This window comes from Malurus melanocephalus, unplaced genomic scaffold (genome assembly GCF_030028575.1).
Source record: "Malurus melanocephalus ecotype Western Australia unplaced genomic scaffold, MMel_1.1 scaffold_588, whole genome shotgun sequence".
Taxonomy (NCBI): Eukaryota; Metazoa; Chordata; class Aves; order Passeriformes; family Maluridae; genus Malurus; species Malurus melanocephalus.
The window spans coordinates 252,904-265,247 of NW_026623820.1; the positions used below are offsets into that span (position 1 = coordinate 252,904).

The 12,344-nt window shown below is 44.5% G+C and overlaps 1 pseudogene; it reads right to left on the bottom strand.

Annotated features, from left to right (window-relative positions):
* Positions 1 to 1,916: 1,916 nt before the first annotated feature.
* LOC130583458 (uncharacterized) lies at positions 1,917 to 8,449 on the bottom strand (annotated as a pseudogene).
* Positions 8,450 to 12,344: the final 3,895 nt, after the last annotated feature.

The following is a 12,344-nucleotide window of genomic DNA, read 5'->3' on the forward strand; positions in this document are numbered from 1 at the left end:
ACGAAAGTTGAAAYCCTGATTATTTCCTTCCATTTTGTGCAGCATGTTGACCACTGTGAATGCCATCCTTTCATTTTCATCACAAGCTCAACCAAATTATGAGAGCCATGCAATTGCCTTTTTGAAAGCTCAGAGCTGAGCTCAGGTATCCCAGCTGCGAGTGTACAGGAAGAATGGGGAAGATAGGCAAAGTGAAGGTGGCTTTTCAGTCACCAGGAGGTCATTACTAAAAAAAAAAGCTGAGTAAGATTAAGCTTATTCAATGTCCCCATTGGAGCTGAACAGGTACTGTTCRAGGAAGGGTCATCATCTGCCTCCATATTGTTATGTCAGCTTCAGGCTTTATCTGGTGGAGCTGAAAGACAGGAGCCTGTCCAGAACAACTTTGCCTGTGAGAGGCTTCAGTAGAGTCTCCCATCCTGACTATGGTCTTTGTGCAAGAGACCCATAGGTCATCAGAATGTCCCCACATATTCAGATTCTGTGACAGCTTTTATAAGCAAACACAAGGATCTTTSTATCTTTTGTTTCTATAAAACCCTCTCTAGCCAAACAAGTTCTCCATATAGGCAGTGACCACAGGAGAGGGGCAGGAATGCTTCCCAGTGACAGCCAGCAGAGCAGGCAGTAAGGCTTTGGTGCTACGCCGAGACAAACACAGACTTTAAAGAAAGGATGTGACAACTCTTCATCAAAACAGAAGAGCGAAATTTCTTTTCTATGAACTTGGATGTAGATTATGGGATGTGAAACAGGAATGGCTGGCTTTTGAGCAAGTGTCTTCCATGAAGGAGCAAGTACAGGGCTTTCACTGGTTATCTCAGCACTCATTACAGCACCACCCCCTTTTGAGTTTAGCTGCTGCATTACATAGTATACACTAAGATATTCGATTACTTCAGCAAAGAGGCTGAAGTTAACTGCTTTTAAGCCAGTGTATTAACACACAAATCAGCTCTGAACACGTATTTTCTTCTGTACACAAATCTCCAACATTAGTTTACAGCACTTCTGCATGTGGTTTGGAAATTCATCGTRGGACTTTCCCACTGAAAAATGCAAGTGCAGGATTTCAGCACTGAAAAGCAGTGTAGCAAGTGGAGGCCAAGGATATTTTGAAGCCACAATCTAGCAGGAGTCATTTCACCTTGGTTAGGAACAATCACAAATTCTATTAGATTTCCTCAGATTCTTTACAGAATGTAGTCATTCAGTGTAACAGCTTTCACAGGTTTATTTAGAGATCTTGTAGCTACTTAAACTTGATTTGGCTTTCCCATCAGTTGTCATGCTGATGACATTTCTTCCTGACTTCACAGTGGCTTCCTACACATAACTAATAAAATACTACCAAAATAATTTTAYTTCTTTTACTGCAGGCTTTACCCAATATAAAAGTTCATCCTCATTATGTGACAGAAGCCACATCCACAAATGGGAACAAAGCACTAATACAAGTCTGTGGCAAAGCCCAGGAGAAAAGCAGGGGTCTCAATTTAAATGGTCAGGTTGCTGCTTTCTTTTAAGTAAAGGCAGGCATTAAAAAGGAAGTCTGAAGCCTGCACTAGATACAAAGGCTTCCTCTTTTACAAACCCAAGTTGAGCAAGCCCAGTTATATTTCAGACACAGTGCAGCAGCTGCAGGGCAGAGCTGCACCAGGCCTATGAAGCTGACACCCTGGCCAGCTCAGGAGACACCCACTTTGCTGGTCTGTCACAAAGATGAAATGTCTATGGGCTGTTTTCTAAATGAAGTATTTCTTCCCTTCACTCAAATCCTTCTGATCCTTCTTTGGCAGTGTTTGAAGCTTTAAATATTGGATGTGAATCATCTTCCTTTTAGGTATTTTTGCTGTCTTTCAGAAGCCTCACTTATCTTTGAAGGGAAAGAAAGGTCAAAGAATCCTCAAACCTTTAGGTGTTAAAGGTATGTTTTTCCATGTGAGTGGAAGGAACRAGCCTATTACCCTTGTATTTCCCAGTCAGCCCAAAATCAAGGCCTGCAAGGCTCTGCCAGCTCATGTCAGKGGGCCACAGCCACAGAACAGCACCTGGCGTCTGCCACAAAGAAGACTCCATTGCAGAAGAACATGATGGTAAGGACCAGAAGCCGGTCCTCAGAGGTGATGTCCTGAATCTGCTGCAAAGACAAGATCTGCAAAGACARAATGTGCCCTCACTCCCCAGGAAAATAGCCCAGCTTCACACCAGTGCCACTTTCTGCAAGCTACTGAAGGGCATGAGAGATTTAAGAAGTAATGGCAGGTAAAAGGGAAATGAAAGGCAGTTCATGCACCTAGAAGAGAAATTTGGGATGCGCTGACTCTTAAAACATTCCTTCTTTAACACTATTCAGTAAAGAAAACAAAAAAACTTTCCTATTTTTATAAAGGTTCTGGCTGCAAGAGACTGTTTTGAGCAGGCTCTGTTAACAGTCTACTGCACATCCTTAAGTGAAACACAGCAGAAAAGTACAATATTAACAGCAGTCATAATACAGCTACAGAAACCAGTTGAGGGTACTGACATGAGAAGGAGAAGGCATCTAATAGATCGAAGTGACATAAAAATTGCAGACCAAAATTGTTTGCAATGCTCGTTCCTAGAAAGCAGAATGCAAAAAGGAATTGAAGATAAGGGCTGGCAAGAGATAGTTTGGTACTAACCWGATTAGCTGTTTGCTATCGTGGATCCTATGAGCCAGGAAGCAGTTCAAAAGGAGGCTACCGGATAGTTTTGTGCACAGAATTCTCCTCTGAGCCACCTACAGTCAGGAAATAACTGACTCAGAAAGCTACTCCCATTCTGAGGGCTACCTCAGCTCTCTGGAAGGCTCTAGGCRGGGAACTTCTGGCTGGTGGCTCCCAGATGCAATCTGCTCAGCAGTGCTCTGCAGGGCCAAACGGAGGGGTGGGAAAGACCTCTCCTGGCCAGGACTGGCTCCTGTTGCTGCRGCCTTCCCTGCACTCCGAAGGCAGTGCTCCTGCACCTGGGATTTATTTCCAGGATGGAGATGGAAAAGCACCATGTATCACTTTTATGGATCCTTGCTGGATAATTGAAGCCCATCTGCTTCACGCCCACTTTATCAAGTGCACTGACTGTGAGGGCTGAAACAAACTGTAGCACAGAGAGCAGGCTCTCTGGGAAAAAACAACRGTTGTTATAAATGCCTCAGAGTGGACAGCACTGAATGACAACCCACTGCATGCTGAATTCTCCATGGCTCCTAAGCCTGGCTTCTTTTGAAACTTAGAGTTGGACCCTACACCTTGCACCACCCTGTCAATGCCTGARCTCTGCCCACTGAGCTCCCATGGCTGCAGCACTGCCTGAGGCCAGTGAAGCTAAAGCCACCTGAGCCTCTCAGGCAGCGCTCAGCTGGCCTATGGCCAGAACGCTCCTGACCTGCAGCAGGCCTGKGCAATAAACCCATGGTAAAAGCAAGGCAGACACTGGGAAACTTTCCTTGTCCCCAGAGCAGGGGCAGCATCTCAGGGCTGTACAGGAAGCCAGGCTGTACCTCTTAATTGGTGTGACCTGCTGCAGTTACCACAGCAAACTGACTTGTGAGCACAGGCAGCTCCACAGTAGTGAGTCTCGTTATGCTGCATACATCAAAGCAAGTTTGGCAGTGGACTTCTGCCACAGACATCCTTCTTAGGAAGAATTCTGTACCCATTTTGTTTTTCAAAGAGCCAAAACAGCTTCTGAAATGCATGCACACTTTGTCTGATGTATTGAGCCCTTCAAGGGCTACAGAAATCACTGTGCTGTGCTTGCAAGMGCTACCTGAGCACAAAACTAAATGTTAAGACAGGATGTAGCACCCCTTGCCCACCACAGCTTTCTCTCTGAGAGCTAGAATCAGAGGACACCAGTGGGTTTCAATTTCTGCAAGAGATTTGTCTCACCTGTTTATCCTCTTTYCCATAGGTGATGGCCCATACTACCTTGTTTGGTTTTTAACACTTTTCTATAATCACTAAGTCTTTGTACACACAGAAGGCCCTGAAGCAGGTGTCCCATCACGATTCCAGCAGAGTACCCATGTGTCATTTAACCCCTCTGTGGAATAGACCATCCTTTCCACTAGAGGCAGACCAAGTCTTACTGGACCCAAAAGAGGAGAGAAGCTCAAATCTTCTAAAGGTATGAGCCCTGAAACAGATTAACACTAAGAARTATGCAATTCAGTTTCTGCTTCTCACAGTAATTTAAACGTGGTTTCAATCAGCTGTGTGAARGACATCTGCTGGAACAAGTACAGAGACTGCTGCAGAACCAGCATGTTCTGCTAGCCAAAGTACAGAATAACAAATACATTTCATTCCTGTCTCTTCTACTCTGAAGTTYCTATTCCATGGGAATAAGCCTATATTAAGTACTATGTGGACTGCAGATGTTAAAATATGTCAAGAAAACAAAACTGTCAGGCTAGAGAGTTAGAGTTTTCTGACATCAGTGTGGAAAATATCACTCATTGCACACAGAAAGCAACAGGAAAAACTGGAAAATCATGTGCCACTTCCTGCTTACCTAACTACCTCTTTCAGGCTCTTTTAATCATTGAACAAAACAGGGTGGCCTGGATCTAGAAAACACCAAAGAAACTCACCTCCCCAGAGTGTCCACTGCATTCCAATTTTGTCTCAAACTGCTGGGTGAAGAAGAAATTGAGGACACTCCCAAGACAGGAGAGTCAGTCCAGATGCCAGTGCCAGCTCTCTCCCCTTGAACCAGAAGGCTGTGATATGATTCTGCCCAACTTGGAGAAGAAAAGAATCCTCTCTTGAACAGACAGGCTTCACCAAGAGCATGGCACAGAAGCAACAGCTCTCTCAAGCTGGAGAGTTAGGCAGGGGAATACTCTGTACATGCCAAAGGAAGGCAGTATGTTCCAGCCTCACAGTCCATTTTAAAATGTTCTAAATCATGCAGGGGCATGGGAGGTGAACTTATCCCTCCTATAAGGAAAGCAAAAATAACTCCAAAGGCAGASAAATCACGTGAGCCCCCACCCTTGAGAGAAAGACAAATTTGTTAGACAAGAAGACTTAAACATTTCAGCACGTATTCAAGAAGCAGTGTTCTGCCAGCAACACAAGTCCTTGGGGAAGAGCAGGTGAAGCTGACTGATAAGACAAGGGTCTAGAAGGCAAAATAAAAATGTATCATGACCCTTTGGTGAGATGTAAATATGAAAATATGAAAATATGTAAATGTGAACTCTGTACCAGTGAGTGACCCATTTCTGGAACCAAAGAGCAGTTTTCCTGTTAACATCATTGGGAAGAGGTATGGCAAGCCCTTGAAATATGAGCCTAAAGCAAAGATGGATGATCCCAGCACAGTGAGAAGAGAGAAAACACCAGGTAGGGAGAAACAGAAAAAAATGCACAAACCTCAACAGACATGCTGAAATCAGGACAAAAGCATTCTGTGGTAAAAAGGTAAAGAACAGCCTCAAAACACACCGGTAAACCTCATCAGTTTACTCTCAGTTTTCAGTTTTGTAAAGTCTGGTCTCTATAAAATGATTTTGCAATCCTCAAGATAATGATATTATCATGGGGGAAGGTTAGAGAGGCAAAGCAAGTGGCACTGGACTCTGAATGTAGTCTCTGACCCTGCCCTGATCTCCACTGCAGACAATGACCTAGAGGACATGGTCTCCTCTGTGCCTCTCCCTCCTCTCTAAGACATTTACCTCTGTGATACAGAGCATGACTGCATTTGCTGGGACTGCTGGGTCTTAGCTTTCAGCACACACGAGAGCAAGTGCCAGAGCTGGGAACAGAACTCTGCTTTTTCAGTTTGTCCCACTGAAAACATATAAAACTAGTCTCTGTCACATCTGTGTCAGAGAAAAGTGTGTTTGCTGCCATGCTGTGTCAATTCAGGTTAAGTCAGTGGTCAAAGGATGAATGTCTCAGTTGCTCAGCTGACCATCCCACACCCACACCCACACACAGAGGCATCCCTGTGCTCTACCCCTCTGTGATTTTACTACAGTGGGAGTTTTAATCATCTTTTTGCACTGAAAGGGCAACCTGAAAGTCCACATCAGTACAAGAATAAATTCATTGAACCCCAGAATTTACAGTGATTTCCCAATTTATCAATCTGGCTATTCAGTAGCCAGAATAACCAMTACTTCATTTCTAGGAGAAAACCAAAACAAAAATGTGCGTCTCACTGCCTGGAAGCAGCTACCAAAACACCCCACCCTCAAAGTAGAGCGAAGTGATTCATGTCCAAGTATAGACTGYATACAGCAGGTTATACTGAGCTGGAGTTACTCCCAAGCTTTCCACACCCACTAGTGTGCCATTACTCCCGGTGCTGTTATGGTGAGTTCCATTGGGGCAGGTCAAGTTCTGTACCAGGCACAGACCAGATACAGACAAAAACTCATGCATGCCTTTAAAAATGAAGTTATTCYCTACTAGATTTCTATTTCTCCTGCTCAGTTCCCACCTCCATGACCAGCCAGGCATTATGGGACTTGTGTCTTCTCCCAGACAGCAAGCCCTTGTCAAATGGGAAATGACTGGCCATGGCTTCTCTTTCCATTCCTGTGGCAGCAGCAGGAGGAGCTCAGTGCTTTTATAYACATTTCAGTCCAAAAGAAAAGCCAGGAGACTGCACTATCAGCTTTATCTGATCCCATAGTTTCTTGGCTATAGTTCGCCTTGATCCGACTCCTCATCCCRTCATATAAAGTCTTAAGCAGCATGTACAGTGATAGTCTGTATTCATAGTTCTAAAGCATTTGCTGAAGAGTAAGAAACTGGTAGACCTGGCATGCTGCAATAAGAAAGAGTCGGTCATGACTGACAGGACCCTGCCTTGTATAATGTTAGTTTTGCTGCTGAAAAGCAACATCTCCTCAACACTGCGTGACCAGGAACTGCCCCCCCAGGATCTTCCAGCTACCGAAAATCCATCTGCATTAGAAGGTGAGTGCTGGGTCTTCACACCAGCAAGGACAAGCTTAACACCTTGAATAATCACAAGAGAAATGTGATTTTAATCATGTGGTTTTTATATGGCCATCATATTCACAACCCCTCTCTGCAGCAGAAATATCTGAGGATGCAGGGAAACAGCTCTCTAGAATGAAGTGCTTCACTGCAAGCCCTTGTCCCAGCTGCTCCAACTACCTTGGTAGCACTGGTGGGAGGCAGGAAAAGGCTAAATTCACCAGAGTAAAAATATGTGAAAAGTGTCAACAGATAAAAACTCTGTTTCATAGAATGAGTAACAGGAAAATATGGCTTAGTTTCACTACCCTGCAAACTTACCTAGATTACAAAACGTGACATAGCCTTTCCTGTATTCCATAAATAAATAACTAACTCTTCTCCCACAAACCTAGAGCAGTTATGGAAGATTGAGGAATAAATACTGACTTATTTTTTTGGGGGGGAACCGTTGTGTTTGCAGTAACAAACTGTATCCAATATAACCTGGATTTCACTGTCTGAATGTTAACTGCATTCAAATGAAGAAAAAAAATTACTTGCAAGCTCTAGTTACTCCTTCCTCCCTGGCTACTGAGGCACACAGACTCTCCACGTACACACACCGACCTGCCAGCAGACGGCACATGTKAGGCAAATCCTCTCAGGAGACATGAAACTAATGCAGACATGACAGGAAAATGAGTCAAGTATTTGTCAGGTGTTCAGAAATTAGGCTCTGGCACTCTTGCATCTCTGGAGAAATCCCAGCAATCTACTCGGATGTCAGTCTGAACCCTGAACAATAGCATTTTCCAGCATTTGAAACGGACTAGTTTTTACAAGACATAGTCCTCCTCTGATCCTCCTGAACGTCTCTGTCTTTGAGCCAACAAACGTGTCAAAATGACGCCTGTAGTGCCTGGAGATTCGGATCTGGAGATCAAGAAAAACTTTCCTTGCACCCTACCTCCAACTGTGCTGTCTTCCAGCCCAGGGCGGGTACTGATAGTCAATTCTATGCGTCTCCTACGTGCAGTGGTGTGAAGTCCTGACCGAACTTCGTTAGTGCGKTGATGGGGAGCCAAGAACCATCGAACAAGGGCAGGCCTCACATTCCCAGTTATCCCGGCAGCAGAGAAAGCCCAAACTCCTCACGGCTTCCCCCAGYTCGTGCATCTCCACAGTGGATATGCCAGTAACAACCACTCACCTCCAGCATCTGATTAAAGACCGTAGAGCCTGACTYCGACAGCGACGTAGAAACAGGCTTGGAATCTCCACTGGCGACCAAAGCCTCCGTTTTGCTGTGATTCAGCCCCTTTTCGCATGGSCTGGACGGAGGCCCAGCACATACCGGCAGCATCAACCCCCGGCGCTCACGCCCTGAAGTGCTGCTGCAGGACGCTACGGATGTCGAAGCAGAAGTAGGAGCCGAAGATGAAAAGGCAGTTGAAGAGTAGCACGGCAAACCTGTAAGAGGCTCAGGCAGAGCGGACCCTCTTCACGTTCCCCTCACGGCTCTGCCGCGGGTCCTGCCGAGCCCCAGGCGCACACTCGGTGCGGGGGCCCAGCCGAGCCGCAGCCTSCCGCCGCGCTCCGTGCTCAGCCCGCTCCGCTGCCGCCACGGCTGATCGCAGGCCCCCGGTCCCGGCCCGCCCGCCGCCTGGAGCCTGGGGCCGGCCTTCCTCAGAGCTGAGCCACGGCAGGAAGGGGCCGGGGAGACACTAAGGGAAGAGGAGCCGAAACAGCGAGATAAATTGGAGGAACTGACCTCGATCAGAGAGAGGGAATTTCGTAACGCGAATGAGACTGTTCACATGAAAGGAAGGAGTCAGATGGTAAATCCAGGTGGGAACAGCAGTAGAGAAGAAACTGGTGTGTAGCACAATATAAACTGGTCAGGAGTCCAAAATACGATTTTCTGATGGAAAAAGGCATCTCTAGAGGTGTGTTACTGGAAGTGTCTTATATAAGACACGGGGAAGAGCAGACTCCGAAGAGAGAAAGGGAACACTGCACAAACAGATGGATAGAAACCAGYCAAATGTTAGAGGTTCCTTGTTATCATAGGAGCAGGGTCAAACTAGGCATAAAGAGCCATCAATAAGGCAAACACCGCAATGGCACCTGTGCAGCCCAGCGCCTTACCTGGTCTTAAATGGAACTTGGGAAATACATGAACAAGATTGTGACATGGCAGTCCATCCTTCATGGCTGGCAGCAGAATTTGGGAAGTCAGGAGTTCCTTCCCACTCCTGTGTCAGTGGATCAAAGGTTCACACACAGCAGGGAATGTGATGTTAAACAAAAGTTTTTCAACAATAATGTCTACTGAAAATAGTTCAAGAATAATTTTAGGAGCATCTGACTTGTGAACAGTCAGTCCACAAGGTATCCTCAAAGTCTGTTTTTATAAATGCTGTTGCTTTACACATCACTTATGCTCCATGTAGAAGTTTTTATTTTGCCCTGCCCTATGATTTCTCCCTTCCTTGGGCTGYAGATGTGGTGGATGCTGAAACAGCATTATTGCCTGATGCTGTCAACACAGAATGTGCTGCTCACATTGGGGCTGGATGGGAGGAAAATCCCAAAGCATGGCATGAATAGCAGGAAGGAGAAGGGTTCACAGTGGCAGGAAACCCCATGCTGGTCTGAGTTTGCTTCAGTGTTTGAGAKATGAGCTGTTCTTTTTGTCCTGCAATGTCCTGCTACTGTGAGAGGTCTCTTACTTATAATTAATAAATCCTCTTCCCTGGTATTGCTGTTCCATTTCTATAGCTCATCCCAGCTATCTTAGAGACCATCCCTCCCACAGGTTCAGCACAGACATAAACTCACTCTGGATTTACTATGGCACAGAGTTAAGGAGTCTTGTTGGTCAATTATATTCTTTGTTCTTATCACAGAGGAAGTATTTATTAGAGTCTCCTTGCTGAATTTCTAATAAATGCAGCTTAACTCTTTGGTACTTGTCCTGCACCCTTTATTGCCATACCTGAGTATCTGTCTATCACCYGAAATTTGTTCTGAAGGTCACTTTTAGATGCAGCTTAGGTTTCTGGCATCTCTGCTGGAGTCTGTCTCCTTTAGACATTGCTTTATACAAAGCAATGGAAATAAATGGAGTTGCTGTAAATCTGAGGCACTAAGGTATGTGCAGCTSCACCTTCCTGCCTGAAAAAGTTGTCCCAAGCCAGGCCTGTCTGCATCTCCAGCTTGTCAGCTGAGAGTACAGCAGGAAAAGTGGGGTTAGGGTTGGAGTCCAGGACAARGGAAGAAAACAGCATGCTGGTGCTGAATATATGCACAAAAGTGACTTTGGCTATCTCCCATCCTATTCTGTTCATCTTTCTGTCTCTCACTGGATGGAAGCTATTGGGTGCTGAAGGGCTACTGTAAAACATTTAACAGCAGCCAGCGTGTCTGGGATTATCATGAACGTCTGCATATTTTATCATATTTCTGCTCTTTCTTAGTTGAATGTGAGATACTGTCCTGGCAGAGGCCATGATTTATGTATAATACAGCTTTCTGACCCCACTATACTTTATAGGAGAGTGAAGTCCAAAAAGACAGGCTAGAAATAAAACCCTATAGACTGGTGTCTATAGACAGTGTCTAGAGCAGGTATTTGTTTATTGCAGCACTGGAGGTGAGTGGGATCTCTCCACCCAACTCATCCACCTTTGTCAAGTGTTGTGTCTTATTTATACAGTAAGTATTGTTTAATATTGCTATGTCAGCATAGCGTCATCATATACTTGCCCAGAACTAATTTACATAAGGTTACCTCRTGATTACAAATAATTTTTCTATACTGCGCTTGTGCCTCCCCAATTTAAGTGGTCTTGGGGGTCTTCTGCGAGGAAGCCTCAAGGTCTTCCTTCCATCTGAACTTTTCAGCTTCTTCAGAGCATGCATAGTTATGGTGYTCCTTGGGCTTTCTGGATCTAGCTGGTCTAAATKCTTCATCTTGTGGCTAATTGGCTTTACATTTCCCAATTTCTCATTAGTTCATCTTGCTGTTTCCCAATTAKCTATACTTACCTATTTTTYGAGGTTATCCACCTGGCRAGTTTTTGCCTYCTTAAGCATTAAGCAACTAGTGAACTACATTTGGCTATTACATTATATAGGAAGTTATGATTCAGATTATATAAGTATTAAAAGCTATGACTTGCRTTATATAAGTATTAAAACACTATAATTCAGGTTACGTAGGTATTTTATAAATCTTGTAACTCTTGTAAATCTTGTAACTTTGACCCAAGTGATACAGGCATCAGCAGTAAAATCTCTATAAGATCAGCAGGCTAGACCATCTTGGCCTCATTCAGGAAATCTTTTTTACCTTCAGTTCAAGGTCTACTCATTGATTTAATATGAAGTAAAAAACTAAAAAAGTCCACATGCAAGTTAATAGAAAGAAACCAACCCTGAACTTACACTTTGCATGCACTTGTGGTGATCATATCCACTGTGAATGTGATTTATCATCTTCCCTGAAAAGCACACTTTGATATTAATAACACAGCAATGAGAAATAATAGAATGCAGAGCTGCAAGACAGGATCCTTATCCTGCAACTCCTCTGAGTAGATCCCACTGCACTCAGGGTTTGGCAATYAGCACAATGCTGTCAGAAGGGAATGCTGCACCATTCACCCATGACTTCATGATACATGACAGAGCTCTCAGGGGACCTTCAGCTGTGAGTGCTGGGGACAAGGTAGGTAGCGCACAAGTCCAGCAGCTTATTGTGACAGATCAAAAGATGCACAATAACTGGGTATGTGCTAATTTGGGGAACTGTGGCAAAAATACATTTGCTTTAGGTGAAGATGCCATTTTCAATACTGTCCAGGAAATGCTACTGAAGTGCACTGAAGAGAGGCTGAGGAGAAAATAACTTTTTCGTTGTTAAACCACCGCAGTACAGCAACGAGCAGGGCACTTCAAGCTTCATCAAACCAGCTGAYTGAAAAAGAACTTATAGCAAATTTTATAAACCTCTGTTTTGATCAAAAGACTGTAAAAATGTARCTGCCTGAAGGATTTCAAAGACAGAATCACAGTACTTATAGTGAATTCACCTCTGCTTTCTTATGTTCTTTAAAGAACTTAAATTAGAGTGCGAAGGAAGACTAGGAGTTGCCTTCAGGGATATGGAAATCCATGTTTATGAATCTCAGGGGTTTCCCACAGAATGAAAGTTGCTTTCACCAATGTTTTATGAACACTAAACAAAATCTCTCCGGAGCCTTCCCTGGCTGACTTCCCTTCCCCTTCTGCTTTCCCTACCCCTTCTATTTTCCTTTTCCCTTCCCTTCCCTTCCCTTCCCTTCCCTTCCCTTCCCTTCCCTTCCCTTCCCT